The sequence below is a fragment of the Zophobas morio genome, unplaced genomic scaffold, assembly GCF_036711695.1.
Source record: "Zophobas morio isolate AGI-343-1 ecotype UQ-CSIRO unplaced genomic scaffold, CSIRO_AGI_Zmor_V1 ptg000006l, whole genome shotgun sequence".
Lineage (NCBI taxonomy): Eukaryota > Metazoa > Arthropoda > Insecta > Coleoptera > Tenebrionidae > Zophobas > Zophobas morio.
The window spans coordinates 7,439,313-7,466,617 of NW_026972111.1; the positions used below are offsets into that span (position 1 = coordinate 7,439,313).

Here is a 27,305-nt window from a genome sequence, read left to right on the forward strand (position 1 = left end):
TTTAATAACCCGCCGCATTTTATCATGTATGGGACGGCATTACTGACAGGCGGAATCGCTTTCTTACATAAAATATCATGTCCACAATCAAAAATCTTACTTTAAGGTGTCATTAATGATTCAAGATAAAATTTCAACGATGTTTTGTCGGAAATGTGGCACTCGATTACGAACTCGATAACAAAAAATAAAAGTATTGTGTAAGTACCACGTGTGATTTTTACATTAACCGATTTAAATTTTGAAAACGGTGTCTTTGATGAACTGTGGTCCCATCTTGCTGGAAACACCATGTATTCAAAAACATAGAAAATGAAAATGAAAAACGACAAAGAAACTAGTGATGCCAAAGTTATGCTATTAATAAATTGTTTAGGCAGCAGATATTATAAAATTACTTGCCAGTTTGACCTCTCTAGAACTACCAGCTACAAAAACCTACCAAGAATTAATGGATCTTCTAAGGAATCATCTTGCACCGAAGAAAATTGTTTTAGCTGAACAACATAAATTCTTTTCAAGAGTTCAATAACCAGTTGAATCAATTTCTACATTCGTTACAGGATTGAAAGAATTAATTAAAAATTGTGAATTCAAAACGGAATGTAAAGAAAAAGAACCTCCTTGTTTTACTTGTTCGAAATCTGTGATCGACATGTTACTACGAGCTTAGTTTATCCGAGGACTATAAGATTCCAGCATTAGAAAAAGAATTCTTCAGTTAGTAAACGTCTCCTTTGATAAAGCATTAGAAGCAGCATTGGCAATCGAAGCTTCAAGAATTCAAAATCGAGAAATTTATAACAACTCATCATACCGACCTATTAGTCTTACTTCCGTGGTCAGTAAGATCATGGAATCGATAATATATGACCAGCTGATTAAATACTTAATAGATCACCACTTAATTCCGAACGAGCAACATGGCTTTCTCCCCGGAAAGTCGATCCAATCGAACCTTCTCACCTGTTTATCGGTTTGGACTAGAGAGGTTGATCGTGGCAACTCTGTCGACGTCATCTTTTTAGACTTTTCCAAGGCGTTTGACAAGGTCCCCAAACGTCGTTTGTTGTACAAACTGCAGTGTCTAGGTATAAGTGGAAATCTCATCAAGTGGATCGAGTCTTTCATCAGCGAGCGTACGTTTTCTGTAAAAGTGGGTGATTCTTTCAGCAGACCAGTTAAGATGCAGAGTGGAGTACCACAAGGGTCAACGTTGGGACCATTACTTTTTTTGGCCTACACCGCCGATCTAAAAAACATTTTAACATCCCCCTTTGCCATGTATGCAGACGATGTCAAACTTTACAATACCAGCACCAACAATTCGCTTTTGATACAGGACCTTGCCGCTATTCTTAAATGGTCTCATGACTGGCTTTTGCCTCTTAATATTAAAAAATGCAACGTCCTGTATATTGGAAAACACAATCCCAAGTTCACGTACAGCATTGGTGGCGTGCAATTGGAGAAAAAGGATTATTGTCAGGACCTGGGGGTAACCATCAGTTCAGATCTCTCTTGGTCGCAACACATCATACGTGTTGTTAAAAAAGCTAATTCTGTGCTGTATCTTTTAAGCAAGGCTTTCTGCAAACCCAGTTACTCCACGTTTGTTAAACTTTATAAAAGTTTCGTGAGGCCCATCCTTGAGTTTGCTAACGCTGTCTGGACCCCCATTCTACAACGAGACTTACTTCTGCTGGAATCTGTACAACGAAGAGCAACAAGAGTCCCGTTTGGTAGAACACGTCCTCAATATTCCGAACGGCTGTCACTTATGAATTTGACCAGTTTGACTCAAAGGCGCCTGAGAGGCGACTTAATTGTCACCTTCCAGGCGTTGACGAATCAGCTGTCTCCAATTCGTCACCTATTCACTCTAAATACCGACCAAAGAACCCGAGGGCACCGTTTTAAATTGCTTCGAGAGGTTTTTAGAACTACAATCCGACAGTTCTTTATCTCCAACAGAGTCTTTCATCACTGGAACTCTTTACGTGACGAAATAGTGGGCAGTCCTTCCGTCATTAGTTTTAAAATTAGATATGATACTCTAGATGTCGCTAGTACTTAGATGTGTCATGGCCGACTCCATTAATCTCTAAAGAGATATGGCCGTTCCAATGGGCGTTTATAAATTGGCTTTCCAAACAATTGAAAAGTTCTCTAAAGTGGTGCCATCTGACAATGGAAATGTTAAAAAAATACAACCCCGATTGAGTTGCCATATTAAATTTTGACAATTTGTAATTTAATAAAGTCAAATTCAGATCAGGAATGTTTATAACAGAACTCATTTTATTAAATCAAATGGAATAAATAAAAATAACAATGGAAAATTCTAATCATATTAATGTAAGTAGATATACCTGAATACCTATGCACTAAATAATAATAAAAAGAAAATTACAACTTTAGAGCCTTTCTGCTGACTGGTTTGTGCTGCAACAATTTTGTCTTAACTAAATCTGTGGTTTCAAGACACATGTTGTCCAAAACAGGTTTTACAGTTGTTACAACAAATTTACAAACTAAACGTTTATGTTTTTCACATTTAAATAGAGGGTTCTTCTCTAGGTGAGGAAATATTATGTTCAGCAACTCTTCACAAGCTCTTTCAAATTTTAAAACTGGAAACATGTTCAGTGCAATGTCCGATATTTGTTTCACAACCTCTACAAAATGAGAATTTGAATAAGTTTTAGTCCTCCGCTCAAATTAGGATAAAACATCAATGTCAGCAAATAAAGAAATCTGTAATTAAAAATTAATATGCGTAAGGACCACCAGAGTCCGACAGTTTAGGGTCACTTCATGGCATACTTTCCGCACTTGCCAAAAAATACCGAATGGAACGGCCATATCTCTTTAGAGATTAATGGAGTCGGCCATGGATGTGTATTTAACCTGTATGTAACCTGTGTTTATCACTCTGAACTGCGCGGGCATAACAGGCTTCGGCCTCTGCCCGATCGATTTGTATAATAATAATAATAATAATAATAATAATAATATGCGTCAAATAATGTGCATAAAATTGGTTTTACTAAAGGACAATCAGTATCAAAATATAATCAAAATAGATCTTCACGTCAAAAATCTTCAAAAATAAGAGGTCGAAGCATAAATTTACAAGAATTTTGTCTATCCGGATTGTGCTTACATTGTGGGAAAAAGAATCATCACACTGACAACTGTCGCATCAAAGGAAAAATTCACTGTAATCTCTGCTGAAAAAAAGGGCACACAAATAAAGTATGTATTTCTACATTACTTCAAAAAAATCGACAAACTGTCAAAAACGTCGACATCGGTTCAAATTCCTCTGTTGATGAAGAATTTCAAATAAGTAATATTATCGACATCTTCAGTACTTCTTCGTCAGCGTATGAACCAAGAATGTTCATTACAGGACAAATTCTTGGCAAACCAGTTAAATTTGAGTGTGATACCGGCAGTCCAGTCAGCATCATTTCAAAGAAAATCTTCGATGCATTGAATCTTAAAGTGACTCTTCGAAGTACAAACATTCAATTTCGTTCCTACACAAAACAAATATTTAAACCTCTGGGTTACATACGAATACCCGTTACATATAAAAAGAAGTTCATGGGAGATTTATTTGTCGTTTCTGATTATGGTACAGCCATTATGGGAAGAAGATGGATTCGAAACCTACAGATAAGTCTTCATGACTTTTATTCTATTTCTACTTGTCAACCATCAATGTCAGAAATTTTCAATCAATTCAGCGACGTTTTTCAACCAAAAGTTGGTGAAATTCCAAACTATCAATGCTCTTTATCTCTTCGAGCTAATGCACAACCAATTTTTATAAAGCCTCGCCGAATTCCTTACGCTCTCTAAGAGATAGTTGAACAGGAATTAGATGACTTAGAAAATCAAGGTATTATTAAGAAAACTGATCACTCCGAGTGGGGAACACCTTTGGTTATGGTGCCGAAGAAGAATGGTGACATTAGACTGTGTGCTGATTACAAAGTAACTATCAACAATCAGCTTCAAGATAATCGTTATCCTATTCTCAAAATAGAAGATATTTTCAATAAAATGAAAAATGACAAATATTTCTGGACATTAGACGTCTTCAAAGCATATTTACATGTTCCTGTTGATGATGAAAGTGCACGAAAGCAAACAATTTCAACCCATCGAGGTACCTATTTAGCGAAACGACTCTTCTTTGGTATCAAAACGGCTCCAAATGAATTTCATAAAGTCATCGATCAAATTGTTCACGATTTAGAAGGTACCACAGCGTATTTTGATGATATAATGGTTGAAGGTTCTTGTATTGAAGAATGTAAATTTAGTTTAATTAAAGTTCTTGAACGATTACCTAAATATAATTTGCATCTGAATCGAGAAAAATGTCAATTTTTCAAGAAGAGAATTCAATATTTGGGTCATGTCATTTCAGAAAAAGGACTCGAAAAATCTGAAGATAAAATCAAAGCGATCATAGAAGCACCAATGCCGAACTCTTTAGAAGAACTTCAACGTGTTTTTGGAATGGTGATGTATTATACAAAATTAATTCCCAGTGCATCCATCCAGCATGTTATATCCACTAAACCGTCTGTTAAGGAAAGACACAAATTTTAAATGGTCTATCGAAGGCGAAACAGCGTTCAAAAAAGCCAAAGCTGAAATAGCCTGTGAACGAGTTCTCATGTCTTTTACACCTGATTTAGACATAACACTTGCCAGAGACGCCAGCCCCTATGGACTTTCAGGTGTTTTGTCATATCGTTTTCCAGACGGATCTGAAAGACCAGTTGCTTTTGCATCCAGGTCGTTGACAAAACCTGAACGTAGTTATAGTCAATTAGATAAAGAGGCAACAGCCATTTATTGGAGTTTCAAAAGATTTTTTCATAATATTTATGGAAGGAAATTTATTCTAATTGTGGATAATAAACCAGTGAGTATTATTTTAAATCCTCAAAAACAACTTCCAACTTTATCTGCTAGCAGAATGTTAAGATATGCACAATTTTGATCCGGTTTCAATTATTCCATCGAATGTCGAAAATCCAGTGAACATGTAAATGTTAATTATTTCTCCAGAAGTCCATTGAAATTATCACCAAAAGAAGAAGAAAAAGCTGATGATGAATACGTGTTAAATACGATTTTAATTAATCAGATTAGTACGGAAACAGTTACAGCTCATAAAATTGAAAAAGAAACAAGAACAGATCCAGAATTATGTAAAATGAAGAAAAAAATTCTAAATGGAACCAGAAGAGATCTAGAATTTTCACTGCACGATGGAATAATATTTAGACGAAATCGTGTGGTAATTCCAAAAAAATTACAGCACATTATTCTACAAAAACTTCATTCAACACACCTAGGAATGGTTAAAATGAAATATCTAGCAATAAACGATTGCTACTGGAAAGGCATCGATTCTGACATCGAAAATATGGTTAAAAGTTGTCAAGCTTGTTGTGATGTTAAGAAAAATCCTACAAAGGCATCGATTCATCAATGGGAAATACCAGAAAAGAATTGGCAACGTGTACACCTGGATTATGCAGGCCCATTTTACAACCATCATTTTCTGATTCTTGTTGATGCCAAATCCAAATTGCCAGAAGTAATTATGGTTAAAAATTCTCCTACATCAGCAAGCACCATGTATCATTTACGAGAAATCTTTAGCCGATATGGATTACCAGAAATACTAGTTAGTGACAATGCAACCATCTTCAAATCAAATGAATTTAGAGCATTTTGTGAACGGAATAGTTTTAAACAACGGATGATTGTACCAGGACATCGAGCCACAAATGGTTAAGCAGAACGATACTGTCAAACATTAAAAACAAAATTTAAATGCATGATGAATGAAGCCGGTGATTTATAAGCGAAACTTTCTAAGTTCCTCCTGCGGTATCGAGTTACTCCGTTATTTTCTGGACAGACACCTTCTGAACTCTTTTTGGGAAGAAATGTACGAACCAAGCTAGATTTTATGAGACCAACTGAATTAGCAAAAAAGAAAAACAAATCGAGTTTCGAGAAACATTTTCAAGTAGGCGATAGAGTTCAATCCAGAAATTATTCAAGACATGGATTGTATAAGTATGGAATAATTACAAAATGTATTGGTAATCTACAGTATTTAGTAGAACTAGATGATGGTTATGTAATTAAGCGTCATTACAATCAACTTCGTTCCTGTAATGTGGAGAAGAAAATGAATATCAACACTGAAACAGGTTTTGGCACTACCTTGGATCTAGAAGTTGATTGTAAGAATTCTCCAAACATCAACATTCTGATTCAATCAACAGAAAACACACTAAACCAACAGCTCATTCAAGAGAAAGAAATTAGGTCAACAGAAAAACGTATGGTATCGGCAGGTGTCGAGTCACTACCAGTTATTGTTCAAAAAGATGATCAACTTGAACAACAATTAATTCCTTATTACAAAAAAATTAAATGGGACGAAGTCGCCTCTGGGGTGTATAATATGTTGCCTAAGCAAAAATTGTCAGGCGTGAACAGACAAAATGAACACCCTCAGTAAGTTGAATAATAGTAAATTAGTATCAATAGGTAAGGGCAACTATTTAAAATTCTGCTAAATATTCATTAATTTAATCCCGTAGAGTATTAGAAGAATTTCTTCGCAAAGATTGAACGGTTGCTCGTGCTACAAGGACAATGTGAAAGTGGATCTATAATAATAAAGTTGTTATGGCCTCCAACATCACGTAATCCCTTTCTCCATTAATTTTGCCGTCGAAGATATATTTCTCAATTAATCTTGTTTTTGACATTACCATTTTACGTACACCTACCTTGTAAACATGCGTCGGTGTCCGAACAAAGTAAGCCAACTTTGCAAATGTTCACATTCGCGTAATTTTTGAATTGATAGGGCCACCCAGGGGAAATGTGTGCCTTTTAAGTATGAAAAGTGTTCTCGCTAGATTTCAAGTTTTTTTAAGTTGTACCCTGCGATTAAAAAAAATGTTCCACCCTGAAAAAGCAGACTAATGACGCTGACGTTGTGTAGAATCAAGTAAGGTATAAAATCAAACAACTGATTAAATTTTGAAGCTGATCTGGCACTTATAAAAAATGTATCTCTTTGACTATCTGGTGACGAGTTCGAGGACATGGAAATTTTCATTATCTTACACCCTTTACACACATTCAATATACGGTTGGTTCATTAATTATTATTTAGATCAATGCAAAATCTACAGAAGTTATTTCTTTCACTAGTTTTTCTAGTTTTCAACAAGAAAGAGCTAACCTTCGGTTGTAAATTGCCTTATGTCAGTGTGCAACCAACATTCCACATGTGTTTATTTAATTGCATAATCTGTAAAATATGCGAAACCGAGAAGACATACGTTCAAAATCGCACCAGTAGTTTCCTTTATCAATTCCCCATGTCATCAATTAAAAAATGGCTTAACATCATTTTAAGAAAAATTCTTGCATTTCATAATAAATACGCAGTCGACAATAATTATAATCTAGTTGATAAATTAAAATAATTAATCGTACCACCAGGTTCTTTTCTAGTCTGTCTCCAATTAGTCAGTGATCTTTTATTTGAATCAGATTTACGCCTATCACATATCCTCAATTTAATCATATTAGTGAAATTAGTGTTAAATATATTTTTTTAAATTCAATGTTTCGTTTTATAAACAAAACACTGGCTTAGCAATAGGTCATCTTTATCACCGTTTCTAGCGCAAATATTTCGGAACAGGAATTCTCTCAAATACCAAATTTTCGAACAAAATCAAATTCTGGGGCTATTAATATGGAGATGACAACCTTTAACTGTGGTTGTGAGTGCAGTGAAGCTAATATCAACCTTTGTGAAGAAATTAGCAGCTGCAAAGCGTTGATAGAAGCGCAGACAACACTCCTGAGCTTACTATAGCAAGATCTGACAGCTCTAAGGCAGGAGTTGCAAAAAGTAAGACCTTTGTTACCTATGAATTCTATTTCGTCCACTTATAAAGATGAAAATTCTGATGTGCGGGAAAGACGAATGACATGTGTAGGTCTAAAAACAATAGCTGATAACACACACACTTTCACTTATAATCAACCAGGTGATATCAGTAATATAAATAAAGCTGCAACAAATTCGCGACGTTTTTCTGACTTTTCTGATTTTCATCGCCGCATAGATGATAATAGTGAATCTGAATCCGAAAATGATGATCCAACTCTTTCCACTGAACCTAAGAAAACTCCACCTCTCCTTCATAAGGATATTCAACCATCGTCTCTGCCAACTAACTTAAATTCTGCTCCACTAATACCCTCGCACACAACAAATAGTGAACTAATAACTGAAGATAATAGCTCTAGATTGAAAGCAACATCAACTGATTCCTACCCACAAGATAACACCTTAAATAAAGCCAAGAAAATAGAGAAACTCTCTGTTAAGTCCACAGCCGAAGGTCAGTCTAAAGAATCAAGGCGTGTTAATAAAAAAAAATATCTCTCGTAATCAGGAACTACCCACGAGAGCCAAAGCAAAATTGGTTTCTGTAGAAAAATTCTGCTGGATTATACGTGTCTAATTTGTCTCCTCAGCAAACAATCACGGACATTTCAGATGGACTACAGGAAATTGATACTGAAGCTAAATTTGTAGATGAAAAACCACCCCATCTCAATAAGAAAACATCTTCTAGTGTTTTCACAGTCAAAGCTCCTCTAAAATATCAAGCTCTTTTATGCAACCCAGACTTCTGGCCTGCTAATACATATGTTAATAGGTATTATCAATCATGTATAAACAGACCACACAATTTTGCACCAACTACAGTCACCACAGAAACCACATAAATTTTAGCGTATACCATCAAAACGTGCAGAGCTTTTGTAATAAAGTACTAGAAATTAATGCGCTATTTCCTAAATTTTCTATAATCTGTATCTCTGAACATTGGTTCCAGTCGGCTGAATCAATCACAAGCGTAATTTTAGACAATTATAAATTAGTAAATTTTTTCTGCAGATCTTCAACCACTCATGGCGGTGTTGCCATTTTTGTCCATTCTTCACACTTTAAGTATTTTGTGAGCAGAGATGATATATTAGCTTTAACAATAGAAGATCACTTTGAACTATGTGGAATTGAATCAAAGGTACTTAATTTACTTGTTTTTGTTATCTACAGACCTCCAAAAGGTGATATGAATATATTCTGAAGTGTTATGAATGTCCTATTTGAAAAAGTGTGTGCTTTATCTCGTGCCTTAGTGTTCACTGGCCACTTCAACATTGATTTTCTAAAATCCAGTAGCAACCTGAGGGAATTTTGTGATTTATTTTCATCTTTCAATTTATACTATACTGTGCATCAACCCACACGTTTAGAGTCTTGTTTAGTCAACTTTTTATCAAACCTAGAAGAAGACTATGTATCCAGTTATGTCCTGAACTATAATATATCTGACCACAGTGGCATCTTGTTCAATGTATGTATGTGCTTTGTTATTTGAAAGACGAAAAAATTATAAATCCAATAACTTCATTAGGGTTATTTACTTTTTATAATGAAATTGAAAATCGTGATTGGTCTTTTATCAGAACTTCAAATTTAACTGTAGATGAAAAATGTGATAATCTGATGTATTTATTACCTGCTACTGCAAATAGACATTTTCCATCGCGAAAAGTAAGTTCTAATTCAAAATCTCTTAATATTTTTTGGTTTAATAATAACCTAAAAAACATGCGCAACCAAATCGATTTTCTTTATCACTGCTATCGATTAACAAAAGATGCAGATGTTGGTCAGCAAATTAAGCATCTTAAAAAAACTTATAGATTTGAAATAAAAAAAGCTAGGCAACGAGCCCATGATGATTACATCTTAAACATTTAGTTAATAAACATACTGTCTCACATGAAATTTCCTTTTCCGCCAATGATTTTAATATCTATTTTGCCAATATACCAACTGAATGAACTAAAGATTTACCGGATAATACAGACGTAAATAAGTACACATCTTCAACATTTGAACTCCCGAGTAGTAAATTTGCCTTCAGTTAATTATTATCTTACAATGAAGTCCGTGATATCATCTCTCACTTAAAAAATTCTCCAGTAAAAGATATTTTTGGCCTAAATTCAAAAATTATTAAATGTATTAAAAATCTTATTGTTTACCCTTTAACTACTCTTTTTAACCAATGTCATTCAAACTGGTATTTATCCGTCAGTTTTGAAAAAATCTAAAGTAATTCCTATTCTCAAAAAAGGTGATTCAAAACTACTTAATAATTACAGACCCATCTTCATAAATCCCATATTAAGTAAAATCTTCGAGAAGGACCTTCAAGTCCAACTGACACACTATTTTGAAACAAAGAATCTTTATTGTGAGACACAGTTTGGATTTAGGAAAATCAAATCCACATCACTTGCTGTCTCTCATCTCGTTTCAAAAATTAATGATGCTTTTGACAATAATATTATATGGGAGCTTTGTTTTGCGACTTGTCGAAAGCATTCGACTGTTTGTCTGTTGAACTACTCATACGTAAACTGGCATCATACAACATTGTTGGATCTGAATTGAATTTGCTAACATCTTATTTGTCAAACAGATGTCAGTCTGTGGCACTGGAGAACGATCATTCCACTGATCTTGAAATCCATTCTGGTGTTCTTCAAGGGTCGGTCCTTGGACTTATCCTTTTCCTTATCTATATTAATGACTAGAGAGCGGATTTCTAGGTTTAATGCTTTTTGTGAAAAATGTAAGCACTTCAAAACTTTTTTATATCTGTAACTATGATACAATCTGGAGTCATTTCACACATTTTTTTATGTTTATTTGCTTTTTTTTCAAATTTTATGCATATTAAAACTTATATGCTTATTTAATGCTTTTTTCGACGAATATGAGTTTTAATGCATATTTTGTTCAAATGCCGGCCTTGTCGGGATGACAAATACTTGTTAGTTAGCCGTATCGTATCGTATGCATTTTACCTGGACTTGACCATTGAAGTACACTTACTCAAGACCCTTTCTGTGAATAGGTTCCGGTCGTTTGGGTAATAAAATTTTATTATAGGATTGGAAAAATACTCCATAGATTTTATGACTTTAAATCCTTACTTCCGTTGATAATGAATTAAAGCTTTTAACCAGATGTTCTTTTTCGGCATTTTGCGGCAAGACCGTTGAAGATTTTCTAGAAAAAAGGATTATTGTACCCAACTACCTACCTTAAAACTTTTCTAATGGAAGTAAGTAAATGAACCGTTTATTTCACAACCATCAGTCTATCGCATCTGTCGTAGTACAGTGTTATACGTGGTTCGCCCTTGTTACATGTTGAGTTCTTTTTGGTAATATTACTAATATTTTAAAAGAATGCCGAAAGTAAAATCGACGCCGGATGAGTGGATAAGGGATTTTCCAGAATTAAAATTTGAAAACAACAAAATATTCTGCAGAGCTTGTCTGAAAACCGTAAACTCTCTAATTTTTTTTAACTATTTTCCTTTGTTAATCCTGTATATGTACGTTGTTTTAGATTCAAAGTGATAAAAAATATAATGTGACGCAACATGTCAGAACGACTCTTCATGTAGAAAGGAAGAAAATGTTTGAAGTTTCTAAAATTAAGCAACAGACCATACATGAATCTGTTGCATCTTCTTCCACAGCAGATGAGCAGTTTCAGTTTAATTTCGATTTATGTAAAATGATAATCCAGTCCAATATACCTTTAAAAAAATTGGAGAAAGGCCCTCTTCAAGAATTCCTTGAAAAACACTGCAATCGACATATTCCGGTTGAAAGTACTCTCCGAAAAAATTATGTAGGCCCAGTATTTCAGCAAGTTTACAACGAAATTAAACATCGCATTGGAGATAATTATTTATGGTACGCTGTCGATGAAACAACCGATAGTTGTGGAAGATACGTGGCAAGTTTAATTGTTGGAATCTTAAATGAAAATTTCTCTAGTCGAGGGTATGTAGTAAGTTTGAAAATGTTAGATATTTCACTATTTTTGCCAAATGCCGTACCGGCGAATAAAATTTTATTGATGATCTCGGATGCAGCTCGTTATATGTTGAAAGCAGGGAATAATCTAAAAATATTGTACCCCAATTTAATTCACTCTACTTGCATTGCCCACGGTTTAAACAGAGTGGCTGAAGGAATACGTTTGCAGTTTCCTACTGTTAATAAATTAGTGGCAAATGGTAAAAAGATTTTTGTTAAAGCCCCACTAAGAGTGCAACATTTTAAGGAAAAATTTCCAAACATACCATTGCCCCCAGAGCCGATTATAATGAGGTGGGGAACATGGTTACATTTTAATATTATGACAAATATGTCAAAGAATTTGTGGAAGTACTTACGGAGTTTAGCCAAGATTCTTCTCAATCGATTAAAGATTGCATAAATATTTTGGAAAACAAAGAGTTGCGACAAGATCTAGCTTTTCTAAGAAGCAATTGTCAATTCGTATGTGAGGTAATAGAAAAGTTAGAAAAACCCAACATGTTGTTGGTAGATGCCATAAACTTAGTGAAAGAATTTAAACAACAAGCAAACAATAAGGGGTGATATTGGTACTTAGAGTATCTCAAAAATTTGACGAAGTGTTAAATCAAAATGCAGGTTTCGGTGTTCTTTCCGACGTTGCTCGTGTTTTACAAGGCCAGAAGGTGGAAAATTTGGAGTTAGATTCAACATTAGTTGCAAAATTCAAATTTGCGCCAACAACAGTGTGGATGTTGAACGCACATTCTCCAATTTTAAACACATTTTATATATATGAACGGCGAAAAATTTTTGCAGTGGACAACTTGGAACATATTACAATCACAAATTGTTTTAAAGAAAACTGAAATACGTGTGTAAAATATAAAGTTTAGGATTATTGTAATAATATTTTATCCAAAGTTCTAAGAAGTGTTCTTTGATTTGTAATACGATTATGTTTTTAATGCTTTTTTGCTTAAAATAAAACTTTTTTATTGAAAATGTTGTGCTTATTTAAGCGCTTATTCGTAATTTTTTTGTTCTTATAAAACCGCTCTCTAATTATTGCTAGTTAATTTATATCTTGTATTTACAACTATAAATTTTGTTCTTCCGTAATATAATCTACTACTCGTTCTCGCGATATTCGACCCCTTCCATAGTTTTTAGTGTCCCTGTATAAAAACAATCTCCGGAGACCGCTTCCTGGGGATTGTGTACCCTCGTTGCTGGTCGTGATTAAATCATCCCAAATAAACTCCCCAGCCGAGACTTGACCTTTAACACCAACATCACCCAAGACAAGCTCTGCAAACAGTTTCGGCAAAACTGCCATTTCTGGTCCCAATCGACTTACCACCGGATTTTGAAACCGTTTCTAAATACCTACGCCCTCCAGCTTTTTCGCAACGCCGAACTCCGTACACCCATTTCTCCTCCTCCCATGAACTGAACACTCCCCTGCAGAATTTAATCACAGCGAGCTAAACAGTACTTTGTAATTTGTAATCGTCATTGTCACGAATTAATTCTGTCTGCTCCAAAATCTAACGGTAACGACGGGCGTGGCTCCGACGTCCTTCGCAAGGCAAGGAGTGTTTATTAAATACAGTTAGCACCAGCGTGTGACTTTGGAAGGCATGTATGTAAACACGTGGAAACGGAAAACAATCACATACCTAGTTATTGTAGCGTGACATTACGAGGCGCCTGTAATATGCAGCTTCAAATCGAAGAAAATACCGATTTTACAGTAAACTACCTACGCGATTAAAAGTATTGAATGCTAATTGGTACCGGTGCAAACTGTAGTTTTCGTAACGAAGATCCTTTGTCGTAAATGGTGTCAAGTATTATGTGCTAATGTCTCATTTTTGAGAAACGACGGCGGTAATTTTAGAAATGGTGTTAGACTTATTTTAATGGATGTGTCCATTTTTCGCATCGTACTGTGTTAATTAACATTGCTGGATAATAGTTGCATCTGTTGTGCCATTATTGTAAAGAATATGATAACCTACAAAGTACTGTGCTAAGATAACAAAAGGTTTTGCTCTTTAAATACCGATTTTCTACGACCAATTAAAGTGTACAAACGGTGTTAAAATATGTATATTGTGCACATTGCGAGTAAAGTGACGTTTTTTTGTGGAGTTTGTAGTTTTATGAAACTAGAAATACAGAAATGTTAGAAAAAAATGTGTCGCTCTGAAAGCTGCATGCACATAGTAGCAGGTTTTTAATTTATTACAAAGATAATAGGATAATGTAGTGTAATGTAGTGTCCAACCGGTTTGAAAAAATTAATTTAGTAAAATACCGCAATAAATCGCTAATTTGGGAAATTCCATATACCGGTTAGTGTTTCAAACGACCATTGGCTTCTGGAACCTGGAATTTTAACTCGTATGATTGGTTGCACTGTAAATGCAACATGAAATAAGATCTCCAAATATGTCACATAACACAACACAACATCAGTTTATTTAATTATTTATGAAAATTTCGGAACGCGATTTTCACCACTGTTTTCAGCTTACAAATATTTTTGAAATTGCGATGCGACGTTGCTACGTTATTCCAATTTTCTTGAAGTTTTTTGGCAGTGGAAGGGTTAACAAAAAGTCATAGGATTGTTATTTAAAAAAAAAGTTGTCGTTGTAGGCTCAGAAAGGATCAATCAAAATGTGTAAAGAAATATAGGCTGTTCCAGGTAAAAAAATTAAGTTGTTCAAAATAGAACACACTGTATAGTTAAAAATAATTTTAGGGTATAGTCCTTAAAGAACAAATAACTTTGGTCTTTGACTTGTTTGTTATATTTCTAAGCAGTGGCGGCGTAAAGGAGGGACGGTGGTAGCGGAACTTAATTGTAAAATCGATGTTTCCTTATACAAATTTTCCATTTTAAAGATGTTTTAAGTTTCATGTTGTGAAAAGAAGTCTACACCTATTAAAACAAAAAGGCAAAATATAAGCCCGCCCACCCGCCCTGTCTCAATTGTGATGATTTTTTTTATTCGCCGTGAACCAAGGGGGCGGAGTTTAACTGCAAAATACTTATTTCTTTACAAGAAATTAAAAAAATGTTTTTGAGTTTCGTGTTGTTCAAAGAAAACTACGTATATTAAGAAAAAGTAGGCAAAATACAAACCCCACCTCAATTTTGCTGATTTTTTTTATTCTTAGAAACTTAAAATCCGTTTAAAATGGTAAATTTGTGTAAAGAAATATGGATTTTGCAGTTAGGCTCCACCCCTAGGTCTGCCAACGAATGAAAACTTCATTACTATTTAGATCAGGGCAGGCATGGGTGGGGCATAATTTTTTCTTAATGTACATTTTATTCTGTGAATAACACGATACTCAAAAAAATGTCTGACCTGATTATTTCTTCAATTATATTTTGCCGTTTTTCTTAATCTACGTAGTCGTCTTTTCAGAAACATGTTTACAATAGTAAATTCTTGTAGACAAATATGGATCTTGCAATTAAGCCCCGCCCCTCGATCTGACAACAAATGAAAAATTATTCATAATTGACACTTGAGATCAGGACGGGTATCGGTGGGGCTAATCTTTGGCTTAATTTTTTTCTTAATATACATAGTATTCTTTGAACAAGATGATACTCAAGAACATGTTTTTAATTTCCGTAGAGAAATAAGAGTTTTGCAGTTAAGCTCCGAACCCTTGGTTCACGGCGAATAAAAAAAATCAACCCAATTGAGATAGGGCGGGTGGGCGGGGCTACATTTTGCCCTTTTTTCTTAGCATGTGTAGACTTATTTTGACAACAAAAACTTAAAACATATCTGAAATTGTAAGTTTTTTTAGTAATAAACTTAAATTTTCCACTTTTCTTCTACAACCCCTTTAAAGTTGAACATCAAAGTTACTATCAACGGCAACTTCGCAACGGAGTTTATAAATGACAATTTTCAGCTATTTATATATTAAATATTTTGCCAAAATAAAAACCTCTAAGCATTTTTAGTATTTGTTGTTTTATTATATGGGGGGAGGTGCTCAATAGAAAACCACGCTACGCCGCCACTGTCTCCAATAATTGATGAGATATCGAGGATCGAGTGCTTAGTGACTCACAAATCCAAATTTACTAACATACTTAAAAAAAACTGAACGGATCACCCGTTTAGTTTTTTCTTTTTTCGATTGGATCTCATCAAAATATTTTTAGTAGACATATACCTACATTAGTTGGTTAGTTTTTCGTTGTTTGTTTCTAATTCCGGGTGATTTTTATTTCTGATCTAGTCACCTAAGAATTTCTTGACAAAACAAATTCCACCGAAAAGTAGGTCGTAACTTGAACTTGCGAAAGTGACAACAACACACAATTTAGGTTATGACGCGAGATCCATGCGCGAGATTGTAGGCAAGCACAAGTTGTATGTTCTAAGAGACGACCTACGTAATTTGGTGACGTAATGGGCAGAGAACACTAGATTAGAAATTAAAGAAGTCATCCGGTAAAAGTAACATCACACATAGAAGACAGAATTCCCAATAACAATTTTCACTATATCAACCAAATTTAATATACCTATATGGTGTGTTTCATAATATATAGGTGCGCCAAAAGGTGTGCTCTCCCGATATCCTATGAATTATTATAAATATAAAAAAGTCGAAGACTATATTTGTACGGTTTTTTGAAAAGACTTTATATTTTTTTCATCTTTTGGAAATTGACGTTATTTCAATTTCAGTGTAATGAAATCTGTCGGTTGAAACGTAACATTTGGCACACGCATAGATTTTGCAGCCTTCATTGCATTACTTTCAGACCACTTATGATTCGAGTATTTACCAGACGTTGCAATTTCTTAATATTTATTGGCCTCTAAAGCCACAATTATACTTTTCGTAATATCATCAGAATTGTAACAATTTGTTGTTCTAATACCAGAAACATTTTCAAGGATAAGAACACCAGAAGTTTCAGGCATAAGGAAGTTTCAATTCATACGTGAGCTAAATAAGTTTTCCTTGAGAGTTGCAGACTAAACTTTTCCCTCAAATATTGCTGAGTTTTCACCTTAAAATAGGTGCCTGAAGAAACACCAGTGGTTGGAAGTAATTCAATTACAAGTAATTCATTACTGTACTGCAATTCCTTTTCAAGCAATGAGTAATTGTAATGCATTACTTTTCAAAAGATGCAATGAGTAATTGTAACGAATTACTTTTTTTGAGTAATTCAGTCACTTTTACAATTACTTTTACCCTTTGAACTCAAAGCTCATTTTGTCAGGAACAAAAGCTAAAAACCAAATTTTCCATCTTCAAACATTTCAGAAGATCCACTTGCCAGAAAATTTTAGTAGCGACGACACCTCTTTAATTAATAACATAGATAATTCAGGTAGCACATTCCTTTCAGCACCGAGAATACATTTTCTTCGAAAACTTTAAAACGCAACATAGTTGACGAATAGTTCGCTTTCCGCGCCTCGTTATTTTCGAAATTAATTCGGCTTTTTGCCAAGTTAATTTAACGAGACTTGAGAAAAATGCGCTCTGATCGCGTTCCGCCTGCAAGAAATTTCCATATTTCTTGTCAGAGAGCAGTTAATTCGGTATTATTAACTCGTATCCGGTTAGGTAAGTGTACTGTTCTAAATTAGTGGCATTTTCTCCACAATACCTGTTTTCGAGCGACAATCAGCTGCACCCAGACCCGGCTACGCACAGAAGTTTTCACCGTTTTTTGCTTACCAGAATGAGGTAAAATTTCGATATCAGGTTTCGACGGTTCCAGCGTTTTGAGGGCTTCTATTTAAGTGCGTGTGAATGGTGGTTTTTGTGAGGGCGTGGTCTCTCTTCTAACGCAGCTCTTATGCGTTGGGCGGATTTTTCTACCAGACAAATATTTTCAAAGCTAACTTCAATTTTCTATTTTAGAATTTATTCATAGTAAATAATTTATCATTGTATTTGCCGTTTCTGAAATTTTGACTAGACAAAATTTCAAGAAGATCCAATAATAGTTCGCCAGATATTCAGCTGCTGCCATATTTTTAGCAACCCTGTATAGTAGATATAGCGACAGACCCAACACTGATTCTTGCGGGACACCTGAACTAACTAAACAGAATTTTGATCCTCATCGCCCTTTATTTCCTCTCGAAAACTATTGTCCATTTGATTTACACCTTGTTTAATCTCCATCCAATTTCAATTCCACTTTACCATTTCTAATTTGCTAAGAGCCGGTTTGTCAACAATATTTTCTGACGCATTTACGACCTCAGTTCTCATTTAATGCTGGCTGTCGTTCCATTTTATAGATGACTCTGTTTTGCCCACGGGTTTGAATTTTCTCTTCCCAGTTCCCGATCTAACTAGTGCCACATTTGTTCCTCTAACCCGATACTCTCATTTATTTGTCTTTCTGTATCCTTTTAATGGTATTATCCTCTCATTAGAATCAGTGTCGATTTAAAGTTCCATTCATTAAAAAGATTTCTTTTCTTGTGTTTGCGTTGTTTAATATGTTAATTATTCTTAATTAATCATCTTCCAGGTTTTACCAGAAGTGCAACTGGTCGTTGTTTTCTTATTTGTTCTGCATTCGTTTGCGAAGTGGTCGATCAATTTGCATTTGTTACATTTTAAATTTTTAACCGGACGTTGATCCTAGGACTGTTTACTTTGGTGTAACTAAAACAACTACTACGAGAGCTGTCAAGGCATTTTTTGTATTCCCTACTTTCTTATGCGTTCAATCTGTGTAGTCTTCTCTTCTGCTATCGATTTATAAACACATTTTTTTTGTTAATTTTTATTTAAAAACAATGGTCGTTTAACAAAATCAACACCAACAGGTAAAATAAAATTCTTAAAACTGTAAGATTTATTTGGAAAAATTTCGTCTAAAAGTACTGTTTCTAAAAAAATCATTATGTGTACACTCAATAACTCCAAAAGTTAATCAAGTAAACTTACTGAAATCAATTTTATCGTTGAAAGAATATGAAAAGATCTTGTGGTTCATTGTGTTTTGATTTTGAAAAGAATTTCAAAAACTCCCCGTTATTTGTGGTGTTTCATTATTACAACAATTTGAAAAAATCTTAGGAGCGCTTAGCGGTTTTTTTTTTAGAAGGATTAAGAATCTTCCGGACCCCTTGTAGAAGATAAAAGAAGCTTTGGAAATTTTCGTATTTTGTTTTTGACAGAACTTGAAAAGATCTTTTTGTTTTAGTTACATCTCAGAAACTCAAACGTCATCAGCTTGAAAAGATCTTCGAGATCTGTATGTGTTTCTCAAAGAATTTGAAAACAGCCTAGTGTCTGTTTTTAAGAATATGAAAGAATCTTCAGAACTGTTTGCTTTTTGTTTTGCATAGAATTTGAAAAGATATTAGTTTTACCTCAGAAGTTCAGGTCATCTTGAGGGCTCCTGGTGTTTTATATAGAAATAGTTTAAAAAAATATTTAGGATATCTTTTTTAGTTTCTGAAAGAGTATGAAGGAATCTTGGAAGCGTCTAGTTTTATTTTATTAAAGATATGAAGGAATTTTCGGAACTGCGTTTTTTTAGCAGAATTTGAAAAAACGTTATTTTGCTTATGAGCAAGTTTTACCTCAGAAATTCGGGTCATCTTGAGGGCTCCTGGCGTTTTATTTTTGAATAAGTTTAAAAAGATTTTGCGATCTCTGTGTTTTCTTTCTGAAAGAGTTCGAAAGAGTCTTCGGCACTGTTTGTATTTTGTTTTTGACGGAGTTTGGAAGTATCTTCAGGCCCTTTCTATTTTGTTTTTGAAAAAGAATCTAGGAAGCGCATAGTGTCATTTTTTAAGAATATGAAAGAATATTTGGACTGCTTGTTTTTTCTTGACAAAATTTGAAAAAATCTTGGAAATTCCTGGTGTTTTAAAACAATTTGAAAAAATATATCAAAGAATCTTCGAAACTTCTTGTGTTTCGTTTTTGACAGAATTTGAAAAAAAATTGTGTTTTACTTACACCTCAGACATTTTGATAATCTTAAGGGTTCCTGGTGTTTTGTTTTTCAAAATAGTATAAAAAGATCTTGGGAATATCTGTAATTTGTTGCTGAAAGACATTGAAAGAATCCTGAGGCTAATTGTACTTTGTGTTTGACAGAATTTGAGAAGATTTTGAAAATCTCCCTATTTGTTTTCTGAAAGAGTTTGAAAGAATTTTGGAAGCGCGTACTGTGTCTTTTCAAGAATAGAAAAAAATATTCAAGGCTGTTTGTGTTTTATGTTTGACAGAATTTGAAACGATCTCTTTTTTACTTATATTGTTTGGTTTTGCCTCAGACATGAGACCATCTTCAGGGCTCCTGGTGTTTTATTTTTGAAAAAGTTTTAAAGGATCTTGGGAACTCTGTGTTTTGTTTCTCAAACAGTTTGAAAGAATCTTCGAAATTGTTTGTATTCTGTTTTTGACAAAGTTTGAAAAGATCTTGAGGTCCTTTCTGAAAGAGAATCTTGGAAGCGTCTAGTGTCATTTTTTTAGAATATGAAAGAAGATTCGGAACTGCTTGTGATTTTTTTGACAGAATTTGTAAAAATCTTGGAGATTCCTGGTGTTTTGAAGGAATTTGAAAAAATCTTGGGGGCACTTATTACCTTTTTTTAGAATATCAAAGAATCTTCTGAACTTCTTGTGTTTTGTTTTTGACAGAATTTGAAAACATTTTTTGTTTTACTTATACGTCAGAAATTTAGATGATCTTGAGGGTTCCTGGTGTTTTGTTTTTCAAAATAGTATGAAGAGATCTTGGGAATCTCTGTAGTTTGTTTCTGAAAAACATTGAAAGAATCTTGAGGCTAATTGTATTTTGTGTTTGACAGAATTTGAGAAGATTTTGAAAATCTCCCTATTTGTTTTTCGAAAGAGTTTGAAAGAATTTTGGAAGCGCCTAGTGTCTCTTTTTAAGAATAGAAAAAAATCTTCAAAGCTGTTTGTGTTTGATTTTTGACAGAATTTGAAACGATCTCTTTTTTACTTATATTGTTTAGTTTTGCCTCAGAAATTGGGACCACCTTCGGGGCTCCTGGTGTTTTACTTTTGAAAAAGTTTGAAAGGATCTTGGGATCTCTGTGTTTTGTTTCTCGACCAGTTTGAAAGAATCTTCGGGATTGTTTGTATTTTGTTTTTGACAGTTTGAAAAGATCTTGAGGTCCTTTCTGTTTCGTTTCTGAAAGAGAATCTTGGAAGCGTCTAGTGTCATTTTTTTAGAATATGAAAGAATATTCGGAACTGCTTGTGGTTTTTTTTTGACAGAATTTGAAAAAATCTTGGAGATTCCTGGTGTTTTGAAAGAATTTGAAAAAATCTTGGGGGCACTTAATGCATTTTTTTTTAGAATATCAAAGAATCGTCGGAACTTCTTGTGTTTCGTTTTTGACAGAATTTTAAAAGATCTTTTTGTTTTACTCATACCTCAGAAATTTAGATGATCTTGAGGGTTCCTGGTGTCTTGTTTTTCAAAATAGTATGAAAAGATCTGTAGTTTGTTTCTGAAAAACATTGAAAAAATCTTGAGACTAATTGTATTTTGTGTTTGACAGAATTTGAGAAGATTTTGAAAATCTCCCTGTTCGTTTTCCGAAAGAGTTAAAAGAATTTTGGAAGCGCCTAGTGTCTCTTTTTAAGAATAGAAAAAAATCTTCAAGGCTGTTTGTGTTTTATTTTTGACAGAATTTAAAACGATCTCTTTTTTACTTATATTGTTTGGTTTTGCCTCAGAAATTGAGACCATCTTCAGGGCTCCTGGTGTTTTATTTTTGAAAAAGTTTTAAAGGATCTTGAGATTTCTGTGTTTTGTTTCTCAAACAGTTTGAAAGAACCTTCGGGATTGTTTGTATTTTGTTTTTGACAGAGTTTGAAAAGATCTTGAGGTCCTTTCTCTTTCGTTTCTGAAAGAGAATCTTGGAAGCGTCTAGTGTCATTTTTTTTGGAATATGAAAGAATATTCGGAACTGCTTGTTGTTTTTTTGACAGAATTTGTAAAAATCTTGGAGATTCCTGGTGTTTTGAAGGAATTTGAAAAAATCATGAGGGCACTGAATGCCTTTTTTTAGAATATCAAAGAATCTTCGGAACTTCTTGTGTTTTGTTTTTGACAGAATTTGAAAAGATCTTTTTGTTTTACTTATACCTCAGAAATTTAGATGATCTTGAGGGTTCCTGGTGTCTTGTTTTTCAAAATAGTATGAAAAGATCTTGGGAATCTCTGTAGTTTGTTTCTGAAAGACATTGAAAAAATCTTGACGCTAATTGTATTTTATGTTTTGACAGAATTTGAGAAGATTTTGAAAATCTCCCTATTTGTTTTTCGAAAGAGTTTGAAAGAATTTTGGAAGCGCCTAGTGTCTCTTTTTAAGAATAGAAAAAAATCTTCAAGGCTGTTTGTGTTTGATTTTTGACAGAATTTGAAACGATCTCTTTTTTACTTACATTGTTTAGTTTTGCCTCAGAAATTGAGACCATCTTCAAGGCTCCTGATGTTTTATTTTTGAAAAAGTTTTAAAGGATCTTGTGATCTCTGTGTTTTGTTTCTCAAACAGTTTGAAAGTATCTTCAGGATGGTTTGTATTTTGTTTTTGACAGAGTTTGGAAAGATCTTGAGGTCCTTTCTGTTTCGTTTCTGAAAGAGAATCTTGGAAGGGTCTAGTGTCATTTTTGTAGAATATGAGAGAATATTCGGGACTGCTTGTGGTTTTGTGTTTGACAGAATTTGGAAAGATTTTTTATTTTACTTATACCTCAGAAATTTAGATGATCTTGAGGGTTCCTGGTGTTTCGTTTTTCAAAATAGTATGAAAAGATCTTGAGAATCTCTGTAGATTTTCTGAAAAACATTGAAAGAATCTTGAGGCTAATTGTATTTTGTGTTTGACAGAGTTTGAAAAGATTTTGAAAATCTCCCTGTTTGTTTTCCGAAAGAGTTTGAAAGAATTTTAGAAGCGCCTAGTGCCTCTTTTTAAGAATATGAAAGAATGTTCAGGACTATTCGTGTTTTATTTTTGACACAATTTGAAACTTTTTTTTTACTTCTTATACTGCTTTATTTTACCCCAGACGTTCAGATCATCTTAAAGGGTCCTGGTATTTGTTTTTGAAAAGAAGATCTTTAGAAACTCTGTGTTTTATTTCTGTAAAGTTTAAAAGAATCTTGAGAGCGTCCAATGTCTCTATTTTTGTCAGAATTCAGATCATCTCGAGAACTCTCGGTGCTTTTATTTTTTGAATATTTTGAAAAGTTCTTACAGATTTTTGTGTCAAAACACAAAAACAAATTTCTGCGACAGAATTTTTGAAACTCCGTGTTTTAATAATGAAGGATTTTGAAAAAGTCTTGGAAACTCGTGTTGCTTTGTTTCTTAAAGAGTTTAAAAGAATCTTAAGGACGCCTAGTGTGTTTTTAGAGGAACATGAAAGAATTTTCCTGGCTCCTTGTGTTTTTTCTCAGGAATTTAAAACAAGCTCAAGGGCTTCGGGTGGTTTGTTTTTGAAAAACTTTGAAAGAAACTTAGAGGTCCCTAAGGTCTTTTTTAATACGAAAGAATCTCCGGGGCCCTTTGTGTATTAGTTTCGAAAGAATTTTTTATACTTTTCTTTCCTAGTTTAAGTTGAAAATTTGCTGATCTAGAAACCTTTTATAGATACATTTTTTCACTGTTGCTCCTGCCATCGTTGCTTTTACTTCACTAATAACGCTTACCTAATAATCCTGAGGACTACAAAATTGAGTGAAGTCTGTTTTTTTCTTAAGATTATATGTTCATCAACATCATCTTCAAAACTAACTTTACATTTAACAGCGAAATGCCTAATTTATGCTGATGATCTAAAAATTTTCCATCAAATTCGAAATTGGAGTGACTGCCTTAATCTTCAACGTAATCTGGATACATTAAGTAACTGGTCTGTAAATAATAATCTTCCACTAAACTATAGTAAGTGTTATGTCATGACTTATTCAAGAAAACAAAATACTATCGATTTTGATTATTCCATAGCTAGTAACGTTTTGGAAAGACTACACCATATAAAAGATTTAGGAGTTACATTTGACCTAAAGTTGAATTTCATACAGCATATTGAATGTATCGTTGCGTCGGCGTACAAATCTCTTGGCTTTATCATTCGCAACTCCAAAGGAATAGAGGTGATAGATTCGTTGAAGATGTTATATTTTAGTTTTGTTCGGTCTAGACTTGAATATGCATCTGTAGTTTGGAATCCTATTTATAATATTCATATCAACAGTGTAGAAAAAGTGCAGCGACGCTTTCTTAAATTTATTGCATTTTTGGAGGATGGTGTTTATCCTGTACAAGGTTTTCCAAATGATCTTTTGCTATTTAGATTTCAAATGCCAAGTCTGGTAAAAAGACGTAGCGTGGATAGTATCGTTCTTCTATCAAACATTATTAATAATGGCATTAATTGTCCTGCTCTCGTGTGCCAAATTTACTTACGTGTGCCTAGATCCAACTTAAGGAGTGGCAGAATTTTTGAACTCCCTCATTCTAGAACTAATATGTTAAAATCTTCGCCATTGTATCTGGCAGTTTTGAACTATTTGAATGTAGAAGAAACTATTGACATATTTTGTTGCAAACCAGCTGATATTAAAAAAAAACTCCAAACTCTATCTTAATTATCTATTTAGTTCTTTCTATGTGTTTGGGGTTTCTTTGTTTGTTTTATTTATTTCATTAAATTTGTTTTCTTTTTGGTAGTTGTGGATCTCGGTAAATGGGTTACATACCTGTTGAGTTCCCGTATTTCAATAATAATAATAATAATAATAATAATAATAATAAAATATTTTTCTACTCGTTTCCAACTGGGCAAACACAAAACGCACGCTCGTATTTGCATTAGCCTTGATTGGTTTTTAAGTAGTAACAAACTATTGATTCATACAGTAAAAAATAAACAACATTCCTAAGACCCAACGTCCAATTTATTGTAGAGTGGTTCTGATAAATAACTTTGTTTTCATTGAATTTTAAGGACACCGCTTGGAATGTCCATCGTCAACAATTTCGTCCACAAAACTTACGAGTTAAACACCTAACAACCAAGTCATTAACATTTCCTAATTTGGCCGCTATTTACAAAAAGAAAAAGTCCTTAAAACACCTATTTATTCAATGTTTCTTGCATTCGTGAAACGGTAACTGTTACAAACGAGTTACCGAAAGTGAATGACCTTTCCTTATACCAGTGCAAAAATTTTTTTAGCTTCAATGATCAATGTCCAGATCACTAACTTTCAGTACAAGTCACAAGCAATCATAATAACACCTTGTGGTTGGTTAAACGGGTTTCAAACGTCAATCACTTTCATTTTCGCAGTGATAATTGATACGAGCCTGTAAATAAGAGCAATTATTACCTGTTCCAAAACGGTTGCTTTCATTCAACAATACACCCCAGTCTTGAGCGTTCGCGTATTCCAATTTGGTTTTTTTAATCGCGTCTGTTTAAAATTCGCTTTTCGTAATATCCAAGACTTCGCAAAACACGTTTTTAAAATGCTGATTAAGTGGATTTCTGCTAAATTTTAATTAATGAAACTTGTGTCGTACTTCAGACAGCTCTAATCTTCCCTCTGAATTACATTTAAAGGATAATTATTTCCATTTAACTTAGGTAATAGGATTGACAAGTTTGTGAGCCGTTTATACTGTGGCATACAACTTTGGACTTAATTTATTGTCTGTGCAGAATTATTCCCGACGGTTCGTCGTCGATGTCAAGTGTCACCAGCTAAACGTTTTTTGCGTTGTTAATTCACCGAAAGAAATAAGAAATAACGAAGTTGTGCGCGAAATTTTCCTATCTTCTCTTTGCCCTTTCGAGATAATTGCATTACAGCTGCATAAGTTTGAGCTGCATTAATTTTGGAATTGGATTTAAGTTCTAGTAGAGCCTGACGAAGTTATTTCCTCTTCGTGACAGAATACATAGTAGTTACTTACTTACTGTTATTATTCCCACATTTGCGGATTTCTCACTCCACACTAAGTTTATCGCACACGGAAGATTATTAAACTTATGCGCTTTGATAGCTTCAACATTCAAAGGTTCTAACGCTAGAGTGAAAACCGTGATATGCCGTATAAAATTGGCTTGTATTATTCTGGTGGTTGAAAACTCGCAAGCACCGCAATATTAAGCACCAATATTTTCAAACAATCAAAATGAAATAGACTTATCTTTTTTCGACACCTGCCGGTTATGGGTGCATTACGAACAGCCTACATATTAAAGGCCATCAGTTTTGCATGCCCTACAGAGGCAATATTCATTAGACTACCGCTTATGCTACTCTAAAAGATGATTTTCAATTTTTTCTCAATTTTCCGATGTTTCAATTTTACGATTTTTAAATATTTGCTTGTTGCAATTTTTCAAATTTACCTTTTATAAAGTGTCAGTTTCTCGATTTTTCATTTCTTCAATCCTTCCATTTTTCAATTTTTTGGGTTTTTGATGTTTCAAATTTTTCAATTTTTTAAGGTTTTGATTTTTCGACTTCACTTTTTGACTTTTTGATTTCTCAATTTTTCAATTTCTCGATTTTCAATTTTTCGATTTCTCAATTTTCCGATGTTTCAGTTTTACGTTTTCTCAATTTTTCTTTTCAATTTTTCATTTTTCGATTTTTCAATAAATCGATGTTTTGATTTTCCCATTTTTTGACTTTCGACTGCTTCGATGTTTCAGTTCTTCAATTCTTCAATTTTGCGATTTTTAAGGTCTTTGATTTTTCACTTTTTTTATTTTTTAAAGTTTCGATGTTTCGACATCACATTTTTGATTTTTCGATTTCTCAATCTTTCAATTTTTTAGATTCTCAGTTTTTGGATATTTGAGTTTTGAGATTTTTCAATTTTTCTTTGATTTTCAATTTTTCGAAATTTCAGTTTTGGGATTTTTCACTTTACGATTTCAATTTCACGTTTTTTTGAATATTTGGTTTTTGCAATTTTTGAAATTTAACTTTTATAAACTCTCAATGTTTCGTTATTCCAGTTTCTCAATTTTTAAAGTTTCTATTTTTCGACTACACTTCTTTGACTTTTTGATGTCTCAATTTTTCAATTTTTTAATTTCTCAGTTTTTAGAGATTTCAGTTTTGAGATTCTTCAGTTTTTCCGTTCTTCAGTTTTTCTTTCATTTTTCAATTTTTGGAAATTTCAGATTATTCATTATTGATTTTTTCGATTTTAAAATTT

At 33.6% G+C, this 27,305-nt stretch overlaps 1 protein-coding gene across 4 annotated transcripts in view; it reads left to right on the forward strand.

Annotated features, from left to right (window-relative positions):
- Positions 1-27,305, forward strand: part of LOC135123475 (protein dimmed) — a 182,229-nt gene that overhangs the window by 90,902 nt on the left and 64,022 nt on the right. The gene's annotated exons all lie outside the window — the stretch shown is intronic.